This window comes from Anomaloglossus baeobatrachus, chromosome 1, assembly GCF_048569485.1.
Source record: "Anomaloglossus baeobatrachus isolate aAnoBae1 chromosome 1, aAnoBae1.hap1, whole genome shotgun sequence".
Taxonomy (NCBI): domain Eukaryota; kingdom Metazoa; phylum Chordata; class Amphibia; order Anura; family Aromobatidae; genus Anomaloglossus; species Anomaloglossus baeobatrachus.
In genome coordinates, this window is record NC_134353.1 from 918063975 (window position 1) to 918073110 (window position 9136).

General features: G+C 49.7%; 1 protein-coding gene across 2 annotated transcripts in view; it reads left to right on the top strand.

Moving 5' to 3' along the window:
- TPGS2 (tubulin polyglutamylase complex subunit 2) overlaps nucleotides 1–9136 on the top strand; it is a 53255-nt gene that overhangs the window by 29890 nt on the left and 14229 nt on the right. The window lies entirely within an intron of this gene.

Consider the following 9136-nt stretch of genomic DNA (forward strand, 5'->3'; position numbering starts at 1 on the left):
GCACGCACATGTCCCTCCATGTTCCATGATTCACGGCACACGTGGGTTGTCCATGTGCAATTCGTGATTGCAAATGGACATTACTCACCTGCCTTCGTTCCTGCTGTCCATGGTGCTGAACTCCTCGGCTCTGCAGCGTCCGCCCACCGCTCTTTGCAGCTACTTCCGGGTCGGCTGTTCCTGCTTTCATGAATATTCATGAGCCGGGAAGGAGCTGCAGAGAGCGGAGGCTTCACAGCGAATCGCTGGAAAGGTGAGTTGAAAATGTTTATTATTTTATATGTCAGTGTTTTTCTGGTACGTGTTTAACGGATCACACACGGATCACACCATAGTGTGGTCCGTAGGTCATCGGTGATGCCAGAAAAAAACTGACTTGTCTCCGTGCAGAATCACGGACACGCGTGTACGCTGCACGGAGACACGTTCAGTGAAAAATCACTGATGTGTGAGCAGACCCATTGATTATAATGGGTCTGCGTATGTCAGTGATTATAATAATAATAATAATAATAATAATTTTATTCATTTATATAGCGCTATTAATTCCATAGCACTTTACAGTGATTCTGGTACGTATAAAAAACAGCACAAATGTACCAGAATCACTGACGTGTGAAGGGGACCTTTGATGGTGAGGAACCTTCAGGTTGTCTTCAGATTGAATTCATCGCTGTATTTTCGATGGTTGAAATTTTAAAGCTTCCAGTAAATTATAATCAGTTTGGATCCTCCTGCAGCCACACAATGCCTTCTTCACCAGCTGCGGGGAACAAAACTGGTTCCGATTAAGCATACCACTAATCCATGTGTAATGCATACCTACTTATACAAATGTTGTAGAAAAGCATGGTATTGTTGCCCTCATTGTCCACAACAAGATAAAACCAGTCTAGTGTGTCTGGGAACTGTCTAGATATCCTTGCTGTGTAATGCAGATGCAGTACATTAGTATTCTACCAGCACTATAGATGCTGGAACAACCTTTTTCACACTTCCCACTATGCATTGTGCTGGCTAATAGCCAATCCAATGGCTTTCCTGTCCTGAACTGGAAGCCCTTCTGTCTATTATTCCTGTATGCAGTTTTACAGAGAGATGTAGCCTGGTCCCGCTTCCTTTAGGGATAAAGCCCTATCCTCCTATTCCTGTAATCTACAGCTGGAGACTGATTACTCTTGACAACAAGCAGTGGACAGAAAGTGGACTACGCGCAAAAGCTCAACAGACCAAACCAATCAGCAATGTGCCGGACATGAAAATAAAAAATGTCTTCACTAAAGGGAACCTGTGAGATGCAATATGCACTTAGGACCACGAGCAGTTCTGGGTGTATATTGCTAATCCCTGCCTAACCGTCCCTGTATACACTAGCATAGATAAAGAGATCTTTAGAAGAAGTATTTTTAAAGATCGTTTATTATATGCTAATGAGGCCCTGGGACTAGTCCCAAGGGCGTTACTTACCCTGGCTTGTCAGCCCTTTACCATGTTAGTAATCCCTGTTGGCATGTTAACATGCTAATGAATGCGGAGGGTCAGAGGATGGTTGCGCGCACCTCTGCTGCCATCGTCTTCGAGTCCTGGATTTTGGCTCAGTGCGCATGATCCCCAGACTTTCGGTCATGCACACTACAGGGATCTGAAGTCGGGACACATACACCTGGCAGTCATGCGCACTATGAATTCAGGTGTACAAGTCCTGGCTTCAAACCCATGTAGTGCGCATGACCGGAAGTGTGGGGATCATGCACACTGATCAGAAATCCAGGACTCGGACACGATGACAGCAGAGAGGTGGGCGTGACCATCCTCCGACACTGCGCATTCATTAGCATGTTATCAAACCCACAGGGGCGTACTAACATGCTAAGGGGGCCTACTAGCCAAGGGATATAACGCCCAGGGGACTAGTCACTGTCCTCATTAGCATATGATAAAAGACAATAGAAATACTTTTTCTAAAGATCCCTTTATCTATGCTAGTGTATACAGGGACAGTTAGGCAGGGATTAGCAATATATACCCAGAACTGTTCGTGATTCTGGGTACATATTGGACCTGACTGGGTCCCTATAACACTAGAAGTCCCAGAGAGGGGTCATTTAACATTCCTACCTTTGGAACCCAGAGACGGGTTGAATGACCTGAAGGATTTTAGCTTGGATTTTAGTTTGGACTAAGGGTCATTTGACCCTCTTTCGGCACTTCAGGGGGGAACTCAAAATTTCTGGGACTTCTAGTGTTAAAGTTCTAAAAGTATAAAACTGCTTGTATATAAAAAAAAGGGAAAAAGACACTAAACAAATACGCAACCAAAAAAAAAAACATACATGGTTGATCCAAATGTGCTGCTGAACGATTACATGAATACATACCTCCCAACCGTCCCGGATTCTGCGGGACTGCCACGATTTTAGAGGTGTGTCCCGCAGCCCCATGGCTCACAGCTGATGTCCCGGCTCCTCCCCTCAGTGCAGTGAATAAATTAAATTAAATTATCTTCGGCTCTGGATTTTCGGGGCGGCGGGACTCGAGCCCGTGGAACTGTGAGTTCATTGTTTCAAAAGGAGCAGCTCTACCACTGAGCTACTGCCTGTATTGAATCCCATAGGAAAATTTTGTTGTCTTGACCTCTATATTGGAGGTGAGACACCAGAGGCAGATTATTCAGCTGGAGGGATGGATGAATGGAGGGATAGAGGGAGGGATGGATGGATGATAGAGGGATGAATGGAGGGATAGAGGGAGGGATGAATGGATGATAGTGGGATGGATGGATGATAGAGGGATGGATGATAGAGGGATATATAGATACATGACAGATAATAGATAGATACATGATAGAATCATAGATAGATAGAATCCTAGATAGATAGAGGGATAGAATCATAGATAGATAGATAGAATCATAGATAAATAGAATGATAGATGATAGCGATAGATAGAATCATAGATGGATACAGGGATAGATGATAGCGATAGATAGAATCATAGAGGGATAGATAGATGGACAGACAGATGGATAGATAGAATCATAGATAGATAGAGGGATAGATAGACGGACAGACAGATGGATAGATAGAATCATAGATAGATGGAATCATAGATAGAATCATAGATAAATAGAATGATAGATGATAGCGATAGATACAATCATAGATAGATAGAATCATAGATGATCGCGATAGATAGAATCATAGATAGATAGAGGGATAGATAGATATAGATAGATAGAGGGATAGATAGAGGGATGGATATAGATAGAGGGATAGATATAGATAGATAAATACTGTATCTCAATGTAGGTGAAGGAAAGAGTCAGATTCATTTGTTCCCAAAAAACTACTATAAAGAAATGAGGAAAAAAATACAAATACAATTTTTTTTTTTTTTATCTTCACCACCTTGGATTCAAACCATCAACGTTCAAAATTTGTATCCAGCCTCCTAGCTTTCCTAGCAGCTCTAGCTGTTGAGCCACTAGGATTGATGATGTCAGAGGGAGGATTTTACATAAATGAACCTACAATGCAGCCTCTTACACAGCAGATTACACAGGACACAGCTCCATTGTACACAGCAGTGTCTCTATCTCCTGTATTCTAGAGAGAGAGGAAAAGAGGATTTTTTTTTTCTTCTAATAAAATTACTAAAAATAATAAAAAAAAATAGAATAATGTAATTTTATTACACTTTTTTCTTTATTGTTCCTTTGGGAGACCCAGACCATGGGTGTTTAGCTTCTGCCTCCGGAGGACACACAAAGTACTACACTTAAAAGTGTAGCTCCTCCCTCTGAGCTTATACACCCCCTGGTAGCCAGTCCTAGCCAGTTTATTGCTTTGTGTCAGGAGGCATACATCCACACATGCATTCTCATCTGATTTGTTTGACTTTTGGAAAGAGTTTGAAGAAAAGCGGGGTCCATGTCTGGACTCCCGGCATGTCCCTTCTCACCCCACTGTGTCGGCGGTGTTGTTAAGGTTGATTTACAAGGCTGCAGCCTTACATGCCGCGCTCCTTCACCATCCCTTCTGGGCTCTGGCTTGAAGTGGGAGCCAGCACGGTCTCCATGCCTGGCAGGAGTCCGGTCTCCATCCACAGCCCCTTGAGGATTCTGTTGGACCGGAGCACTCATCCCCAGGGACATGGCCCTGCGTCTCAGCAGCTAAGTACCTGAGACGTTTATGTTGGGGGTCCCGGTTCTTTATTGTAAGGGGAGAGTATGCTGTATGTGATTGTTTTAACTTTTCCGGCGGGTTCTCTAGCTTTTGCCTGAGAACCGCGCCGATGGTGCTTGCTTGTCGGCCTCGCCGCTTAAATTTAGGCCCTGGCTTCGCCGAAGGCCTAGTTTCATTTTCCTGCCCTCGCATGTCACTCATGCAGAGGGACAGGTTCGGCTCCTCCCGGCGGCCGTTCTACACAGGGGAGGGACACTCCCCACTGCTGGGGCGTCCCTCCTTCCCTGCAGGTCTCTATAGCCCTCCAGTTCCCGCTCTTTTATAGGAACGCCCTCTTCTCAGGCAGAGTTCACTCTGCTCTGGGACATCCTGCATTCTGCATCTCTGCTGAGGTGCTGCGACTGGGGGACCGGGCTTCGGGATCTGGAGGGCACACAACACCGCGCTCAGCGGTCTGGTAAGCCACAGCCGGTCTCCGGTTGTGGACCTCTGTATATTCTCCCTGGGGTTCATTCTCTGGCAGAGCCCCCACTCCAGCAGCATTTCTCACACAAGGAGCAAGGCTCCAAAGCTTGATTCTGCATGCACTGCATGTAAGCTCCTGCTGCCTGAGCCGAGCACCTATCCACATTGTGATGTCTGCTCTAACTTGGCGGTGCCACAGCCTGGAGTCTCACCCCCAGTGGTCTCTCAGGCTGCTGCTGCACCTGTGATTGAACCCCCGGCCTGGGTAGAGTCCTTTTCTAGGTCCATATCCCAGTCATTTGCTGAGTCCATGGGGCTTTTGTCCAGGACTTTGATGAATATGCATCACCGCCCCTCACAGGGTGCCTCTAATACTCTTGACAGAGGACTCCTATCCTCTGACCTCCGTCCATCGGAGCTCACGGAGGATTCATCATCTGATCCCAGACCCCGTCCTTCTAAGAGAAGGCGCAGGGTTTCCTCCCCTCCCCATCCCACGGCTCTGCCTCAAGAGCTGACTCTCAAGATGAGGAGGATTTCTCTGAGGGTGACTCAGATCTTAGTGATTTGATTGCTTCTATTAATTCTGTGCTGGATCTCAATCCGCCAGTGTCAGAGGAGCAACTCTCTTTGGCAGAAAAACATCAGTTTACCTCGCCTAAGAGAGTGAAGAGTGTGTTCTTTAACCACTCCAGTTTTCAGACCGCTGTGACCAAACCCAGGGCCTGCCCTGACAAACGCTTTCCAAAGCGTGGTTCTGATGACCGGTTTCCATTTCCACCTGAGGTGGTCAAGGAGTGGTCTCACTCCCCAAAGGTAGACCCTCCGGTGTCTAGGCTCTCAGCCCCGACCGTTGTGTCGGTGGCTGACGGCACCTCACTTAAGGATTCCACTGACCGTCAGATTGACCTTCTGGCCAAATCTGTGTTTGAAGCTGCGGGGGCCGCATTTTCCCCGACTTTTGCAGCAGTGTGGGCTCTCAAAGCCATCTCTGCTTCTCTAGAGGAGATGCATTCCCTCACCAAGGAATCTATGCCTGAGATGGTTACCTTAAACTGCTCAGGCTTCAGCTTTTTCATCCTATGCCATGTCTGCCATGCTGGAGGCTGCTCACCGCACTGCGGTGGCTTCAGCTAATTCTCTTGTTATCCGCAGGATTTTGTGGCTTCGAGAGTGGAAGGCAGATGCTTCTTCCAAGAAGTTTCTTGCTGGGCTCCCTTTTGCTGGTTCACGGCTGTTTGGTGAACAGCTGGATGAAATCATTAAAGAAGCTACTGGCGGGAAGAGTACTTCCATGCCACAAACCAAGACCAGGAAACCCGCCCAGGGTAGGAATCAATCGAGGTTTCGTTCCTTTCGTTCCTCCAACTGGTCATCCTCTAAGCCTTCCGCCTCGTCCGCTAACTCAGCCAAGGATCAGAAATCCAACTGGCGCCCAAAAGCGCGTCCGCAGAAGACCGCAGGAGGTTCTGCCACTAAGGCAGCTTCCTCATGACTCTCGGTCCGCTCCAGCCACGTCCTTAGTCGGTGGCAGGCTCTCCCACTTTGGCGACGCTTGGTTAAAGCAAGTCTCCGATCAGTGGGTGAGAGACATCATATCTCACGGCTACAGGATAGAATTCTCTTCCAGCCCTCCAAACAGATTTTTTTCTCTCAACTCCCCCCTGCTCCAAGGCCGCCGCCTTCTCGCAGGCCGTGGAGTCCTTGCAGGCAAACGGAGTGATTGTCCCAGTTCCCGCTCAGGAACGGTTCAGAGGTTTTTACTCAAATCTCTTCCTAGTTCCAAAAAAGGACGGTACCTTCCGGCCCATCCTGGATCTCAAGCTTCTCAACAAGCATGTCCGGGTGCGGCATTTTCGCATGGAGTCTCTGCGATCAGTCATTGCCTCTATGACCCAAGGGGAGTTCCTGGCGTCCATCGACATCAGAGATGCCTATCTACATGTGCCAATCGCAATGTCACATCAGCGTTGGTTACGTTTTGCGATAGAAGAGGATCATTTCCAATTCGTGGCTCTCCCCTTCGGGTTAGCCACGGCCCCTCGGGTATTCACCAAGGTCATGGCGGCAGTGATTGCGGTCCTGTACCTCCAGGGGTTAGCAGTGCTTCCTTATCTGGACGACCTTCTGGTCAAGGGTACATCCAGCGCAGACTGTCAGCGGAGTGTTTCGCTCACTCTCGCCACCCTAGCCCAATTCGGGTGGATTGTCAATCTTCCCAAATCCACTCTGACTCCGACCCAGAGTCTCACGTACCTAGGGATGCAGTTCGAGACTTTGCCGGCACTTGTGAAGTTGCCCTTAGACAAACAGCTGTCACTCCGGTTGGCGGTGCACTCTCTCCTGAGGGCCCCGCCGTTATAACCTCAGGCGTCTGATGCAGGTGCTGGGTCAAATGGTGGCCTCCATGGAGGCGGTTCCCTTTGCCCAGTTCCATCTGCGTCCTCTGCAGCTGGACATTCTCCGCTGTTGGGACAAGCGGCCTTCCTCCTTACAGAGGTTAGTGGCTCTGTCGCCACGGACCAGGAGCTCTCTTCAGTGGTGGCTTCGACCCCTCTCCCTGTGTGTGATTCTCACCACGGATGCCAGCCTATCCGGCTGGGGAGCGGTACATCTCCACCACAGAGCACAGGGCACTTGGACTCCGTCCAAGTCAGCCCTTTCAATCAATGTGCTGGAAACCAGAGCTGTGCTTCTAGCTCTCCTAGCCTTTCACCACCTGTTGGCGGGCAGGCACATTCGAGTCCAGTCAGACAACGCGACAGCGGTTGCCTACATCAATCACCAAGGCGGGACACGCAGCCGCCTGGCAATGTTGGAGGTCCAACGCATTCTTCAATGGGCGGAGGACTCCAAGTCCACCATATCCACAGTCCACATCCCTGGCGTAGAAAACTGGGAGGCAGATTATCTCAGCCGTCAATCCGTGGACGGTGGCGAGTGGTCCCTGCACCCGGCAGTGTTTCAGTCAATCTGCCGCAAGTGGGGCACTCCGGACGTGGACCTAATGGCATCCCGTCACAACAACAAGGTTCCGGTTTACGTGGCTCGCTCCCACGATCCTCAGGCCTTCGCCGCTGACGCTCTGGTTCAAGACTGGTCCCAGTTTCGTCTGTCCTACGTGTTTCCCCCTCTAGTGCTCTTGCCCAGAGTCCTGCGCAAGATCAGAATGGAGGGCCGTCGAGTCATCCTCATTGCACCGGACTGGCCCAGGCGAGCTTGGTATCCGGACCTGCTCCAACTGTCCGTGGAGATGCCGTGGCATCTTCCGGACCGTCCAGACCTGCTCTCGCACTGTCCGTTTTTCCGCCCGAATTCTGCGGCACTCAAATTGACGGCGTAGCTCTTGAGTCCTGGGATTTTGACGGCTTCTGGTATTCCTCCTGAAGTCATCTCCACTATGACTCGGGCCCGTAAGTCTTCCTCCATCAAGATCTATCACAGGACTTGGAAAATTTTCCTGTCCTGGTGTCGCTCTTCCGGCCATTCTCCTTGGCCATTCTCGTTGCTGACCCTTCTGTCTTTTTTACAGTCCGGTCTGCAGCTAGGACTGTCCCTCAACTCTCTCAAGGGACAAGTCTCAGCTCTCAGTGCTGTTCCAGCGGCGTCTCGCCCGGCTGGCTCAGGTCCGCACCTTCATGCAAGGTGCGTCTCACATCATTCCGCCTTATCGGCGGCCCTTGGATCCCTGGGACCTTAACTTGGTCCTCACGGTATTGCAGAAACCCCCTTTCGAGCCCCTTAGGGAGGTTTCTTTGTATCGTCTTTCTCAAAAGGTGGCCTTTCTAGTTGCCATAACTTCTCTCAGGAGAGTCTCTGATTTGGCTGCGCTCTCCTCGGAGTCACCTTTTTTGTTTTTTTCACCAAGACAAGGTAGTTCTCCGTCCGACCCCGGACTTTCTTCCTAAGGTGGTCTCTCCTTCCACCTTAACAAGGATATTTCCTTGCCTTCCTTCTGTCCGGCCCCTGTTCATCGCTTTGAGAAAGCGCTGCATACTCTAGATCTGGTGCGTGCTCTCCGGATCTATGTGTCTCGCACCGCTGCGCTTAGGCGGTGCACCTCTCTTTTTGTGCAAACCACAGGGCGGTGCAAGGGTCTCTCTGCTTCTAAGCCGACCTTGGCCCGTTGGATTAGATCGACCATTTCGGACGCTTACCAGAGTACTCAGGTGCCTCCCCCGCCGGGGATCAAAGCACACTCGACCAGAGCTGTCGGTGCCTCTTGGGCTTTTAGGCACCAGGCTACGGCTCAACAAGTCTGTCAGGCTGCCACTTGGACTAGCCTGCATACCTTTTCGAAGCACTACCAAGTGCATGCTCATGCTTCGGCAGATGCGAGCTTGGGCAGACGCATCCTTCAGGCGGCTGTCGCCCACTTGTGAAATTAGGCTCCGCCTACTTCTTAGTTTTTTCTGTTTATTCCCACCCAGGGACAGCTTTGGAACGTCCCATGGTCTGGGTCTCCCAAAGGAACGATAAAGAAAAAG